A 16,489-nucleotide genomic window follows, 5' to 3' on the forward strand; every position below is an offset into this window, starting at 1 on the left:
GGAGCTTTGTCTCCCATAATACCCTCCCTTTACAGTTCTAGTGTAGGGTATGCCAGAAAAAACTCTGCATGCAATTAGACAGTGGCAGTTAGCAATGGCCATTGCTCTCTGAAGGTCCTGGTCACACGGTGGCAACTGGACATGGAGGTGCCAGAGGATCCAGACCGCTCTCACCCTCCCCGCTCAACTTCCAGGTATTTGGTCTAATTACTGCTTCTGCTCACCAACAGCCCCCTCAGGCTCACCGCAGATGCTTGTATACCACAGAGGTGGGGGCTTCCCAGAGACCTCCCACAAGCTTCCTCTTCACAGTTCTGCTTCAGAAGCTAGATGTGCTTGACTTCTCAAATTGGCTGGCTAGGGACTCCCTCGCTGATTCCGCAAGTTCCCTCTGGATCTTTGATTATCATAATTATTTAAGATTTAGTTATTACACACACACACACACACATACACACATACACAACTATATTCCCTAACTATAATCCCCATTAATGACTGTGCTCCCCTCTCTCATGATGGGAGACCCTGCCAGACAGAATCCATAGGTGTGCATAGGTAAATCTGGGTCTGAAAGAAATAGGCTGGGAGAAAATGTGAGGAAAAAGGCATTTATGCCCATCAAACATTGGTGGCCCTATATGTAGAGTAAAAGGGCAGGGGATCCACTTAAGAAACAGGTCAAAATGCTAAAAACATATCCAAAACTCCCTGATAAAAGACAGAGGGAAATGAACACTGGAGGGTCACATGACACAGAGAGTGCTACAGAGAGCCAAGTGGCAGCAGAAAGATTTGTAGCTACCATCCAAGTGGCACACATTCCAGGCTCTGGGGAAAAGGCAGATGACAGAGTGTTGGTCTTCACCAGGTCCCTGGCACCTCAGGATTTAATGAGCTTTATGAGCTTGAGAAAATCAATACGAACACTCACCAGAGGTGTTAGAGGCTCTGCTTAAACTCAGTGTATCTCTGGGTTCAAGTAGCATAAAATTCAGACCGGGTGCAGTGGCTCATGCCTGTAATCCCAGCGCATTGAGAGGCCAAGGCAGGCGGGTCACTTGAGGTCAGGGGTTCGAGACCAGCCTGACCAACACGGTGAAACCCCATCTCTACTAAAAATACGAAAATTACCCGGGTGCAGCAGCATGCACCTGTAGTCTCAGCTACTCAGGAGGCTGAGGCACAAGAATCGCTTGAACCAGATGGCAGAGGTTGCAGTGAGCCGAGGTCCTGCCACTGCATTCCAGAATGGGTGACAGACAGAGCAAGACTCGGTCTCCAAAACAAAGGAGTATAAAATTGAGAAGGGATTTGGAAATGAAGTTTTATACCCACAAGGTATTAAAGAGGAACACCTCAGTCAACACTTGGTAACTGGCTATGTCAATACTATATATTTAAAACTTTGGCTGAAAAATCAAAGTATCTGAAAAGCCACCCTATGAGAGAGAAAAGAGGATGTAGCATGGATTTTTTTTTCCCACAGGTATGGGGATTCAAGTCAGAATCTTCCAGAAGCTGAACCTGAGACAAAGATTTTGGTGGAGGTAGTTTATTTGGGAGATAGTCCAGAGAAGCACTAACAGTAGAGTGAGGAACTGGGGCAGGAAAGGAAGGAAAGTCAACAAATAGCGTTGCATTGGCAACTGAGACCCAGTCCTGCTGGAGACCCTCTGAGAGACCATGGTGCAATGCACCTTGAATTTGTGCCACTCAAGCAGCGAGGAAGCTGGGGTGCTTATCCAGCACTCCTCTTGTCCATCATTTCATAGAGGGCCTTCTCCTGGGTTCTTAACTCATGAGCGCTTCTGGCCAGTCCTACACCTCTTCCCACATTCAGGGAAAGCCTTCAACTGGCGAGTCTCAAGTGTTCGCAGGAGGAAGCCATCAATGTCACAGGCAGAGTGAGGGCTGAGAGCATGCAGAGAGGGTGCCAACAGCATCAACCACATTTGGAAAACAAATTCTCTAGTTAGCCTCTTGATGGGAAATTTCTCCTACTTGAGTCTTGTTCTCATGATACTGGACAACTAGCATAGCTTGAGGCTGGCATCACAATGAAGCTGAAACCAATATGAACCTGTTATCCTCTCTCAGACCATGCTACATCTCAGCAATGGTCATATATGTTTGGTTTAATGCAAATGACAACTTTTTCTTGGAATAGTTGCTTTGCAGCCTTTTTCTTTTTCTTGTATTTCTGAATTCCATGGGTGTGCATCAGTGCTGTGAAACTCTTATCTGTCCTCTTAACTCTCTTCTCTATAAAACATGAGGCATTATACTTTGGGTTAGATGAATTCAACTTGGATGTTCTGAAGTAACAACACCCTAACTGTGGCTGCCAAAGAGATGTTGATGCTCTTCTTAAATTCTTAGACATATGAATGGCATCTCTTTGTTGTGACAGTAGAGTTAACATTGACAAGGGTGATTTGGAGATTTTAATTTTTGTGGCGTTCTTAACAATTTTTATTTTCTGTATCTCAGACTAGATTTACAAGCAGATATTTGAATATTTGACAGTGGGAGGCTAAATGCTATTTTTCAAGTTTGGGATGGTTTTATATCACCACTATTATGATAATAGAGTTATTAAAATCTATCATTGGAGCTCATTACGTGCCCTCAGCTGAGTCATTTTGTACAACAGGCCATCATCGGAGATGAGAACAGAACAGAGTGAATTGGCAGCACAGAATGTAAGTCTTAGAGTTGATTTAGTTAATGTACAGTGCTGATCTATTTCAGAGCTTTCAGGGAAAGAGCTAGATGGCCCACCCTGTGTTTTATATGATTTTAGGGTTCTTCTGCAGACAAGACACAATACAGTGACACTTGCATAGATGAATGGCAAAACTCTGATAACACACAGCTCCAAATAAGAGAACGCTGCCAGTCAGAGCCACACACAGGGATTGTGCCTGGGGGGCAGGGTAACAGCAATCTGAAGACGTAGGGGTTGCCTGTATATAAGTGAGGGTGAGGTTAGCTAGAGTTTACAGGCTCTCTGTGGGTTGGCTCATTTGAACAGTTTCGTGGGCTCTGGGGCATACAGGTTCCCCCTAGTTGTCTGGTACCTGGCCTCAACTGGGTCAAGACAGTTTTATAAGAAGATTTTTTTTAAAGAAAACTAGGCCGGGCGCGGTGGCTGGCCGGGCGTGGTGGCGCAAGCCTGTAATCCCAGCACTTTGGGAGGCCGAGACGGGCGGATCATGAGGTCAGGAGATCGAGACCATCCTGGCTAACACAGTGAAACCCCGTCTCTCCTAAAAAATACAAAAAACGAGCCGGGTGAGGTGGCGGGCGCCTGTAGTCCCAGCTACTCGAGAGGCTGAGGCAGGAGAATGGCGTAAACCCGGGAGGCGGGGCTTGCAGTGAGCTGAGATCCGGCCACTGCACTCCAGTCTGGGCGACAGAGCGAGACTCCGTCTCAAAAAAAAAAAAAAAAAAAAAGAAAACTAGATTATACCCTTGATCTCAGAATGATGAAATAGTTGATTGGTCTGGGGGTGAGGCCACATGACTATGCCAGTGAGTGCCCCCTAAGAAATTACCAATCTCTTCCCCTTAGGAGGTGATTACCCCCTTGGCTGACCATAGTTTAGACCTAGTATGTAAGTGGACAAACTCCAGTGTATTCGAGAGCACCATCTTCCCCTGCTTTCCTGCCATCACACCAAGTCAGGTCCTTAAGATTGTGGAAAGACCAGCACAATCTTTGGAAGCAGTCTTCTGCCCTCCTCTTCATCCCTACTCCTTTCTTCCATGGGATCAGGAGGGACTGAGTGAGTTGTGAGTCTAGAAGGATGAATGAACTCAGGTGCCTTGCACCTGCCCTCTGCCTCTAGTTTCTGCCTTGCTCCTTTCTTCTTTGTTGGGTGAACTATCCCAGGAAGGCTCTGCCCCCAAGGGTAGGAAGGTCTGAGGTTGTACATCTAAACAAATGAGTAAATCCAACTCAGGGTCAAAGCAGAAGGAAGTTCATTGTTGCCTAAAACAAGCTTAAGTTTAGCCCATTGTTGCCTAAACCAATTTAGCTTTACTTCCAACAAAACTTGTTCTGTACCTCAATCTTCATTTGTCTGACTCCTGCAATACTCCCTGCTTACACAGAACTCTGACATGGAGAGTCAAGGTAGTATCAGTGTACATGCATGGCCACCAACCATTTTCCCATGGACATGAGGGCTACTCTTCCTATCCAGAGGTGGACATTTCCCTTTGAATCTGGACTACTCTTGTGACTTGCTCTGACCAGAAGACACATTTGGCATAAATGAAAATTTGAGATTTCTAAGTCTAACCCTGAAGGTGCCTTGTAACTCCTGATTTTGCTCAGAAGAAAATTCACCATGTGCAGAGTTCACACTGTACTGCTGGAGAGAGAGGTCAAGTGGAGAGAGGTCTTGATAGATGAGACAACACATGGAAACAGAGGACATGTGGAAGAGAACTAAGGCCCCAGATATAGGAGGGAGCCCATGAGAAGAAAAGAAGCCCAACAACCCCAGCCAAGCCCCAGGTGACGGAGTCTCCCCAGCTGAGGTGAGAGATGTGAATGACACCATCTTGGACTCTCCAGCCCCAGTTGAATAGTGCCAGCCAATATCATGAGTAGCAGACACAAGCCATCCCTACTGATCTGTTCACATTGTTGAGCAACAAAATGGTTGTTAAGTCATTAAATTTTGGACTGGTGTGTCACCCAGGTATGGATAGCCACAACAGCCTGTACCCTCAACAGTGAGATGTTAGTGTTGCCTGGGTGCAGATGAGAATATCACAATAAAAAAGAGGGCTAAAGATGCAGAATAGAGTGGGTGTGGAGTCTAGAGTACACAAAGGGGCATGGCCTGAGACGGTGCAAGCACTGAGAAGATGGTTAGAGATTCTGGTAAGATTGTAGATTTGGTGGTGTGAAGATTATGCAGTTTCATTCTAATGGTGCAGGTTTTCTTGGTGACATTTGAGATGAGGTCATAAGCTGAATGGGAATTGGGGGATGTATTTTGAGGACTGAGAAGGAGCTAGAAAGTGGTCATCTTGTATCATGGGAAGGTGGCTCTTGGAGTAACATAGTTCAACTTCCGAATAGTGTCAAATGTTCATTTGTGGTAGGTAAGCATGAAATCGACTTGAAGCTGGCCTGTTAAGCAATGCTCAGCTGCTAGAACACAGGACTGAGATGGTGGAGAGAGGGTAGGACACTGGATCTCTACCCTGTCTTAACATGGGAATCACCTGGGAAGCTTTTAAGTATCCCCTAAGTGACTCCTTTCAAACAAACAAAAACAAAACTGATACCTACATTTTATCTTCCCATTCCTAGAATTCTTGATTTAATTGGTATAGGGTAAAGTCTGGGCATCAAATCCAGTTGTGTCTTCCAACCAGCCTTGTGGCCAGGTCTGACATTTACAGCCATATTGGCCGCATACTGCACAATTCCAGAAACCTTCATTCACATAATCTATATTGGAAATAGTTTGTCCTAAATTTGTGTTGTACACAACCTTCAAAACTGGTTGTACGTGGTTGGCTGATCTATCCAGCCTTATTCTGTTTGCAAAGCTCCCTTTTAGCTTTCTCAACACTACTCTCTCCCTATTCCCTTGCTACCACTTTGACTACTCTTTCTCGTGTTCTTTCAACTTGTGCACTATCCTTGAGGAAATTAATCAGCTCCCTATCTCCAACCACGTCTTTCCACACTCATGAGTCACAGCTCCAAAGCTCTTAAGCCTTGCCACCCACAGTCTTCAGGCATCTCAAACCCATATTAACCTTGCCCCTCTTCTTTCCACATTCTCTTTCCTAATTAATGACACTGCTTCCTATTAAGGCACCCAACTTAGAAAACTAAGTCTCCTCTGGTTGTGTCCTCCCCATGCTCTACTGTTGCCCACCCCTCAGAGCCTCCCTGTCTCTGCCTTAGACACTTTACAGCTGTCCCCAGACCGATGTCATTTTCTCTAATGCATCCTCCATATTACACAAAGGGTGTCTTCAAAAACAAACACTGAATGCTCTTTCTCCTCCCTTAATTCTTCAGTGATTCCAAATGTTCACTGGATAAAGTCCTAAGTCCTTACATTGGCATTTCAGGTCCTAGAATAACAGACCCAAACCTACCCTGCTAGAATTGCATGCTGCCCGCTCACTCCTCATCCACCTTATGCCCAAACCGTCATATCCATGCTCCTTTCTTCCTGCCTTTTCCCGAGTCCTAGGGACTGAATGTTTGTGTCACCCTACCCGCAAATTCATATGTTGAAACCCTAATCCCCAGTGTGACACTGTTTGGAGGTGGGACCTTGACAGGTAATCAGGTCATAAAGGTGGAGCCCTCATGATGAGATTAGTGCCATTATAAAAAAGAGACAGGAGAGAGCTTACTTTCTCTCTCTTTCTCTCCTTCCGTTCTCTCTCATTCTCTCCCCTTCTCTCTCTGCATGTGTGTGTGCACACCATGGGAGGATACAAGAGGGCAGCCTTCTGCAAACCAGAAAGAAGGTGCTCACCAGACACCAGATTTGTCAGTGCCTTGATTTTGGACTTCCCAGCCTCCAGAACTATGAGAAACAACTTGTTTAGCCACCAGCCTATGATATTTTTGTTATAGCAGCACAAACTAAGCCACCATGAAATTCCCTTTGTCTGAATGTTCATTCTGTCTCTACCACATCCATTTCTATGCAACTTAAAAGCTTAGTTTATTATCCAACCCTCCCTTTATGCCACCTCTGCAGTACTAGAAATTCTTTTCTCTCTGTGTCCTTACTCCTAACCACACCATACATTTCTACCCAACTGTAGACCTCATAGGTCTTTAAGAGAAGAATGTTGTTCGTATTTTCCTCGTGTCTCCAGGGCCTGGTATAGTATGCAATCCCTATTAGGTACTCAATAAATAAAGGAATGGATACTCTGCCAGTAAGAAGCAGCAAAGGGTGAACTTGGACTCGCAGGTGCTAGATAGATGCATTTACTTATACACCCAATGCAATTACAGGTCTTGGGTGATTTAAAGGCTGTTCCTGAAGGGCCAATAAATCTTTTACAAAGGCTTTGCCATCCAGCATAATTATTTAGCTTGTCTCTGGCTGTTTATATGCACTGGATAATACCACCTGGGACTCTGAGAGTCCTACCAACAAGCCTGCATGGCAGGGGACAATCAGACTTGTTTCTATTGGTTCTCTGGTACCTTTGCCACCACCAGAATGAGATTCCTGGGTTGGGCTGCTATTCCCAGGAAGATGATGAAAGAGATGCTCAAACATTAAGCATTTATTGTGGAATGCCAGTGAGGTTTTAGGTTCTTGTTGTGCAGTATTATTTTGGCTCTATATGGCTTATTTGATGGCCATTGCCCAGATTAATCAGAAACACAAAGGGGACAAAGGGCAAAGGCAGAATGGTGTCAAATAGGATTGACAAATACCATCATCAGAGAAGCAACATGCACACTCAGGACAGGTGGACTGGGGGTCGAGAGATCAAGCACAAATGAGTGGAGCACCCTCCAAGTCAGAGGCAGGTGAGGCAGAGGGAGAACTCTAAGGAATTTTCCCATAAGTGGCTTGGGCTGTCTGTCTGGAGCTTGTTCTCACTGGTGCCTGCATGTAGATGTCTCAGCATCACTGCGTCACACTCCCAGCAGGTGGAACATTCAAAGTTGAGGTGGCTGCTTGCTGGGAAACAGGAGAGCTGTGTCCTAGTTGAAGATTTTCTGCACAGTCTCTCAGTGAGCCAAGGCTCTGGCCACTGCTCCTAAGTCTCAGTTTCCTCGTTAATAAAGGAAGGCTTTGCACAAATTCCTGTATCATTCAGGATGGGCTTAGGTTATACAGCAGTAGCAAGCCCCCATCCCCAAATTTCAGTTGCTTTAAAAACAAACAAACAAACAAACAAAACTTTTATTTAAGACTTGCCGATGTTGTCCTCAGTGAGGACTCAGGGTGACAAAGCAGTCACTTTCTAAGTCATTGCCAGTCACCAAGGCAGAGGGGAAACAGAGAAGCTCGAGGCCTGCACTGACTCAGCTCCTGCCTGGAAGGAACACTCCACTCACTTTCATGGACCAAGGCTTATCAATGACCACATCGAACTTCAGACATACAAGGAAATGCAATTTTGCCCTGTGCTTGGAAGCAGAAAGACATGGAACATTTGTAAACAGCCCCAATGAATACGACACTCCTCATACATCTAGATATTTTTAATATTAAAAAATTAAATGTTTCCTCTTTCCAGCTGCAATCACCAATTCTGCCTCTCTATCTATTTCTTCTATGATGTGATTTCTCAACCACATGTATGGAACTCAGATATTGACTGAGGTCATTCTGTCTCTGAGATTTAAGTAAAGCTGGCTTGAATCAGCATCTCTCCTCCTGCAGAAAGTCCAGTGCCCTTCTATGAGCATTCTGCAGTTCCCCGGGGTTGCTTCCAGGGTCACCTCCAGCAAGTCCTGACCTCACTCGTGTGTCACTTGCAATGGCTTTTTTCTTCTCCCCGCTCCATTCTGACTTGAAATCCAGCCTCCTTTTCTTGATTTCCCCTAATTTGCCCACGCAAAACATCAATGTCAAGAGCACACTTCGCTGAAGGTTTGGACGGGGCTATTTATGTCATGGCAACACAAACAACTTAGAAATGAATATCAGACATTCTTGTTCTCCTGAGTGTTTGGGTCACCCTGCCACTGAGAATTTCTCTCTGTGCTCTTCTCTGCAGGTGAAACCCCCTCATCACTGGCTATTCCCTCTCTTGCCAGCTTTTACCCATTCTTCATTATGAACAGTAACAACTCCCCACCTTCTTTCTACTTGGCTCCAAACATATGTTTTCATATACAGATGCTCAAAGTGCTCTCTAAACAAAGACCCATCCATTGCAGGTCCTGAGCAGCTCAGAAGACCTGACAGAGACTTGAAATTCCAGCTGTTCCTCCCCCACCCACAGCCCTGGACCCTCCGTGAGTACAAGAGAGCAGTGTAGAGATTTATGTGTCCACCAATGTAGGTATTTCTGCCTTCCCCTGCCGCTTCCCTTAAAAGGCAGAAGTTTGCTAAAGCCAGTTTTAGTTTTAAATAACTCTTTCTTTCCCTCTGTTAAATACAGACGTTTCATGAAGCACTCATATACAAATGCCATGCACTGTGCCCCACCACAAACCCATGGGGATGGTACTATGTTTATCCACATCTTACTAATGAGAAAACTGAGGCTTGGGGAGGAAAGTAGTTTGCCCAGAGTCTCCTGCACAGCTCTGAACCCCAGGTCTGTAGGACAACCAGCACCTCTTCTCTCTCTTTCAAAAGTGCATCACTCTGACCTCGTGCACTTTACAGGTAAGGCCCTCTGCCCAAAATGGTTCAAGAAAAGCACTTTACAGATAAGGCCTTCTGCCCAAAATGGTTCAAGAAAAGCTAGAAAGATTATACAAAAGTGGGGTTACTGCTATTCCTTGACCTTTACCTTGATTTTGAAATTCAGTTTCAAGTCAACAAAGGAGATTGTCCCCTCCACGTGCCAAGTTCTGCTGACGGCACCGAGGAGGAGAGAAGAGGAGATGGAGAAGGACTTGCATTCAAACCCCCTGAGCTAACAGCTAAGTCAGGAGAAGCAGGACTTCCTGGCACGAAGGGGGTAGTGGAGGTCCCCACCCCCCTGGGAAGTGTCAGGGGAGAGAGCTCCAGGAGGATTGGGTGGGCTGTGGAGGGGCTGTTCAGGATTGCTTCGAGAAGATCTTGCCAAGCCTTGTCTATATGGGGCAGTTAATAAACATTTTCTTACACTTTCCCTTCTTCTGAAAAAGTAACTTCTGTCCCATCCTGCTCCAAAGTTCGATGGCTTCTGAGTCCAGGCGTGCTAAGGGTGATCACAGTTTTTCTGTCTCCCAGGCTTTGCACAGAACCCTAGAGTATATATCTGGCAAACCCTCTTCCCTCTTTGATTTCCTGGCTACAGCCATGACCATTTTGCAGTGCAAGGGAAAAAGCTCTAACAATCTGGGTTCAAATCCCACGTCTACTACTAATTGCTGAGGGATCTGGGACTCTTTGCTCACCCACTTTGAGGCTCATCTTCCTATCTATACAATCAAGACAATGGAACCAGGGCCAGGAGTAGAGGAGAAAATGTCGGCTCATTGTAATATCAGGGAAATTTAATCATACTTCTGAGCACTGGTCTCTAGAGTGGGCAGCTGTCATTTCCACTGCACAGAGTTCATCCGAACTCCTTTTCCACTACGGGATCATCCAAGGAAGAGTGGGAGGTAGCCCAACTTTCGGCTATGGAAATTGGGGAGATATTTCTTTTTCCATGCCTCCTGGCAACTAAATACGGGTTTATAACATAAACATGGCCAATCAGACATTCACACCCAGGATTTTGAATGTAAAAGGAATGACACAAAGGACCATGATCTGTTGAAGGTTTCTCAGTGTGGGTGGAGTGGAATAGAGGATGCCGGGCAGGGTATGGCGGGGGTGCCTGCTGTGGAAGGAACAGTGTTTCAGGTCACTGGGTCCTCATGGTCAGACGGTGCCTGTGGCTGCGTCTTTCACTCTCTGGATCCCCCATGTCTTCTGTAAACTGCCGAAAACTCTTCTGATAAATCCCACTCAGACTTAAGTTAATCAGAAGCAGTTTTTGTTGCTTCCAGCCAACAGTTCTGACTCATACAGTCTCTCAAATGCTATCATCTGTAGATGAAGCAAACCTAAAAAAATATGAACTGTTTCTTTTTTTTTTGAGACGGAGTCTTGCTCTGTCGCCGGGGCTGGAGTGCGGTGGCCGGATCTCAGCTCACTGCAAGCTCCGCCTCCCGGGTTCACGCCATTCTCCTGCCTCAGCCTCCCGAGTAGCTGGGACTACAGACGCCCGCCACCTCGCCCGGCTAGTTTTTTGTATTTTTTTAGTAGAGACGGGGTTTCACAGTGTTCGCCAGGATGGTCTCGATCTCCTGACCTCGTGATCCGCCCGTCTCGGCCTCCCAAAGTGCTGGGAACTGTTTCTTAAGTGTAGGCCAGTAGGAGATGGGCAGTTTGGTTCTTCACAGGCTGACCTGGCCATGATTCCTAGGTCTATTTTTCCAAGGCTATCACTCAGGAAGTGAGTTACTCCTGGCTACTTGCTACCTAGTGGTCAGCATTCATCCATAATCAACACACATTTGTTGAGCTCCTAAGGTATGCAAGAGATTCAGGTCAAAGGGCACACAGGTAAAATACAGTTTTCTTTCATTAACTGGAGCTTTCCAGTCACCCTAAAATTCAGTTCCTAAAGGAAAGACAGTATAACTGTTTGATTCTTCCCCTTTAATTACCATTTTCCAAATAGCTGTTTCAAATGGTGATGAATTAGTTTTACTTTTTCCTGTTATCTCTGTCTCTCTCTCTCTCTCTCTCTCTGTCTCTTTCCTCTTTCTCTTTCTTGTTCTCTCTCTTTTTAGAAGATAAACCAAGTGACATTGTTGGATCATTTGGGAAAGTCTGCATATGGTCTGAATATTGGTCAGGTGATATAGAAATGTACTGTAGCAGAAAGACGTGGATTGTGAATTGAAAAACAGCACATTACAAAACACCACAATCTCATTTACTACATATATGTACGAAAGTATACACACAGAGAAAGATCTGGAAGGATATGCGTCAATGTGTTGTGAAATGGGGTCCCCTGGGAAGTGGGAACATCTTAATAATGTAAACGTCTGATTATACATATTTATAATTTTGTACAATTTACACGTCCTGCTTTGGTGCTAATAAAAAGCTTTTTTTTTAAAAAAAAGAGAAGTGAAATAAACCATCCAGTACAATACCTGGCATATACTAAGAACTCCAGAAATAGAAGCTATTTTTCAAAGTCTCCTTACTAAAACAACTACATATAAATATTTGGTACTTACTAATTGCTTTGAAAAAGATACACCATTTAGAGCAATTTTGGAGACAGTTAATATGTGGATACAATCAGATACCTTAACTGTTTCAACCACTGCTTAATCTAGCTTTGTTTCGCTACTTCTGATTTATAACCAGCAACATTTTCTTCATAATATTTCATGGCCATATTTATATTTCAATAAATGGAAATATACAGGTTCATCTTGAATACACAAAAAGTTTTCCATTCTATGAAGGTACCAACAGTTATTTCAGGGTTTTTCAACCTCGGAACTGTTGACATTTAGGATAATTTTTCATTGTAGGAGGCTATTCTGTACATGGTAGGATGTTTCACAGCATCCCTGACCTTTACCGGTAAGATGCCTGTAGCACTCCCTTCACCCTGGTTGTGGCAACCAAAAATGTCTCCAGACACTGCCGAATGCCTCCTGGTGGGAAAAATCACACACACACTCACATCTTACAACCACTGCTTTATCATTTCCCTACAGATGGATACATAAGTTGTTATACCTTCTCCCTATCATGAACAATGTCATGATATAAACTACCTTGTGTGTATATATAGATGTGTGTGTGTGTATGTGTATACACACATACATACACATCTTTGTCCATTTGTCTGATCATTTTCTTAGAATATATTCCTTGCAATTGAACATCTGGATCAAATATTCTGGACACATTTTTAAGGATTTTGATACATCACGTCAAATTTCCCTCCCTGTAGGTTATCCTTACTTTCCCATCTACAGGTATGTAGTAGGTACCACACCCAAGTCACTTCAGGGTGTTGTCATTCTGGTTAATATTTGCTAATCCAAGTGTATAAAAATGGTATATAGATATCATTTTCCATATAAAAGATGGTATATTGGTGAGTATACTAGTTATTTTTCTTCTTTTTGGGAATCTGAGTATTTATATATTAATGATGTTAACCCTTTGTTTACCACCCATATTGAAAGAATATTTCTACTTGCTAATTATCTCTTAAGCTTATGATTGCTGTTGCTGTGTACTGAAAATGTTATTTTTAACTCGTAAAATCTTATCAGTTTTTGGTTTCTGGACTTGGTGTCTGCTTAGAAAAGGTTTTTTCTTACCCCAAGATTATTAAATGGTCAGCCATTTGTGCAAACACAATATTTTGTCTATTGATTCAAAATGCCGACTTTATTATATACTACATTCTGTGTCTGGATTTCCTAATCTTTTCCATTGATCTGTCCATTTTGTTCTATGCCACCATCATATTCTTATTAACTTGGCTTTAAAATATCTTTTAATATCTGGTGGTAAAAGTCTCTTTATATTACTTTTCTTTTTAAAATTGTCTTGGATAGTCTCACATAGTAGCCATCATTACATTCTTTCAGAGTAACATTTCTCCAGTGTTTTTGCATTTTTCTAGAAAAAGTGGTACATGTTTTTAAGAGTTCAAATACTAGCAGAAATATTCAGGAGATGGCAGATTGAGAAGTTGTGCTAGCCTCACTTTCCTTTGCAAGATCCTTAGAAATGACAGAAAAGATATTTTTAAAGAAAAAATGTGGTCAAGCATGGTGACTCATGCCTATAATCCCAGCACTTTAGGAGACCAAGGTGAGAGGATCACTTGGGTCCAGCCTAGGCAACATAAGGAGACTCTGTCTCTACAAAAATAAAACAATTAGCCAAGCACAATGGTGCATGCCTGTAGTCTCAGCTACTCAGGAGGCTGAGGTGGGAGAACTGCTTGAGCCTGGGAGGTTGAGATTGCAGTAAGCCATGATTGCATGCCACTGCAATCCAGCCTGGACAACACAGCAAGACCCTGTCTAAAAACAAAAACAAAAACAAAGACAAAGAATAACTCCAGGGAAATATCAGTGAACAAGGAGTACACTGGTGGTCCTAGGTGGACCATAAATTATAAGACATAACTGAATTATGAAAAGTAGATGGAATTGGATTGAAGGAGGAAACCACAGCCCAAAAGATGTTCAGAGAAACTTGCTGCAAAAGATGGGAAAGACTCTAGAAATGCTCCAAGCTCAGAGTCAATGAATACATGAAGTGAGTGGCATCTGAGACACACCAATAGGAAAATTAGTTAGGGATAAACTCTGTCTCCTCCCTGTCCCTGTCCCTGTCCCTCTCCCTGTGGTACCACTGGGTGCCAGTGCTTTGTCATAAAGGCTAGTGATTCCCAAAAGAGGCAGGCAGCCATCAAGCCCAGATAATATCTTACACAATTGGCATCATATCCTTCCCTGCCCCCACTGGAGATAGGCTGCAGGTAACAAATGCAGCCTTCAAATAGAGAAATAAATACATACACACACACACACACACACAAGGCTAATCAAACTCTTGAGGGAAACTAACGCCATTCACAAACAGAAACCCAACTCAACAAAGAAGAAAAATCAACACCTGGGATAAGGAGAAACATAAATATCTATCAAATAAGAACATGCTGTCTGACAAAAGAGCCAACTAGGAATCTTGGAAATAAAAAATGTGATGAAATTTGTATGTCTTATTTTGAGAAATGTCTACTCATGTCTTTTGCCCACTTTGTAATCATATTATTATTATTATTATTATTTTGCTATTGAGTTCTTTGAGTTCCTTACAGATTTTGGATATTATTCCCTTATCAGATGTATGGTTTGCACATATTTTCTCCCAGTCCGTAAGTTGTCTCCTCACTGTTGTTTCCTTTGCTGTGTAGAAGCTTTTTAGTTTGATGTTATCCCATTTGTCTATTTTCGCTTCTGTTGTCTGTGTTTATGGAGTTCTATCCAAAAAATTATTGCCCAGACCAATGTTGTAGAGCTTTTCCCCTATGTTTTCTTCTAGTCATTTTAAAATTTCAGGTCTTACATTTAACTATTTTATCTGTTTTGAGTTTATTTTTGTATATGGTGTGAAATAAGAGTCCAATTTCATTCTTCTGCATGTGGATATCCAGTTTTCCCAACACCATTTATTGAAGAGACTGTTCTTTCCCCATTGCATCTTCTTGGCAACTTTGTTAAAAATCAATTGACTGCAAATACTTGGGTTTATTTCTTGACTTCCTAAACTGTTCCATTGGTCAATGTGTCTGTTTTAATGCCAGTACCATGCTGTTTTGATTACTATAGTTTTACAATGCATTTTGAAATCAGGGAGTATGATGCCTCCAGCTGTGTTCTTTTGCTCAAGATTTCTTTGGTTATTCAGAGTCTCTTGTAGTTCTATACAATTTTAGGATGGTTTTTTTCTATTCCTGTGAAAAATGACACTGGAATTTTGATAGGAATTGCATTGCATCTGTAGATCACTTTGGATAGAATCAACATTTTAACAATATTAATTATTTCAATCCATTAACATGGTATTTCTTTTTCATTGTGTCTTCTTCAATTCTTTTTTTTTTTTTTTTTTTTTTCTTTTTTTATTTTTTATTATACTTTAAGTTCTAGGGTACATGTGCATAACGTTTATATCATGTATAACTCCCCAATGCAATCCCTCCCTCCTCCCCCCTCCCCATGATAGGCCCCAGTGTGTGATGTTCCCCTTCCCGAGTCCAAGTGATCTCATTGTTCAGTTCCCACCTATGAGTGAGAACATGCGGTGTTTGGTTTTCTCTTCTTGTGATAGTTTGCTAAGAATGATGGTTTCCAGCTGCATCCATGTCCCTACAAAGGATGCAAACTCATCCTTTTGATGGCTGCATAGTATTCCATGGTGTATATGTGCCACATTTTCTTAATCCAGTCTGTCACAGATGGACATTTGGGTTGATTCCAAGTCTTTGCTATTGTGAATAGTGCCGCAATAAACATACGTGTGCATGTGTCTTTGTAGTAGAGTAATTTAATCCTTTGGGTATAACCCAGTAGTGGGATGGCTGGGTCATATGGTACATCTAGTTCTAGATCCTTGAGGAATCGCCATACTGTTTTCCATAATGGTTGAACTAGTTTACAATCCCACCAACAGTGTAAAAGTGTTCCTATTTCTCCACATCCTCTCCAAATCTATTGTTTCCTGACTTCTAATGATTGCCATTCTAACTGGTGTGAGATGGTATCTCATTTGGTTTTGATTTGCATTTCTCTGATGGCGAGTGATGACGAGCATTTTTTCATGTGTCTGTTGGCTGTATGGATGTCTTCTTTTGAGAAATGTCTGTTCATATCCTTTGCCCACTTTTTGATGGGGTTGTTTGTTTTTTTTCTTGTATATTTGTTTGAGTTCTTGTAGATTCTGGATATTAGCCCTTTGTCAGATGAGTAGGTTGCAAAAATTTTCTCCCATTCTGTAGGTTGCCTGTTCACTCTGATGGTAGTTTCTTTTGCTGTGCAAAAGCTCTTTAGTTTAATGAGATCCCATTGTCAATTTTGGCTTTTGCTGCCGTTGCTTTTGGTGTTTTAGACATGAAGTCCTTGCCCATGCCTATGTCCTGAATGGTACTACCTAGATTTTCTTCTAGGGTTTTATGGTATTAGGTCTAACATTTAAGTCTCTAATCCATCTTGATTTAATTTTCGTATAAGGGGTAAGGAAAGGATCCAGTTTCA

The sequence above is a fragment of the Trachypithecus francoisi genome, unplaced genomic scaffold (genome assembly GCF_009764315.1).
Source record: "Trachypithecus francoisi isolate TF-2019V2 unplaced genomic scaffold, Tfra_2.0 Lachesis_group21, whole genome shotgun sequence".
NCBI classification, from domain to species: Eukaryota; Metazoa; Chordata; class Mammalia; order Primates; family Cercopithecidae; genus Trachypithecus; species Trachypithecus francoisi.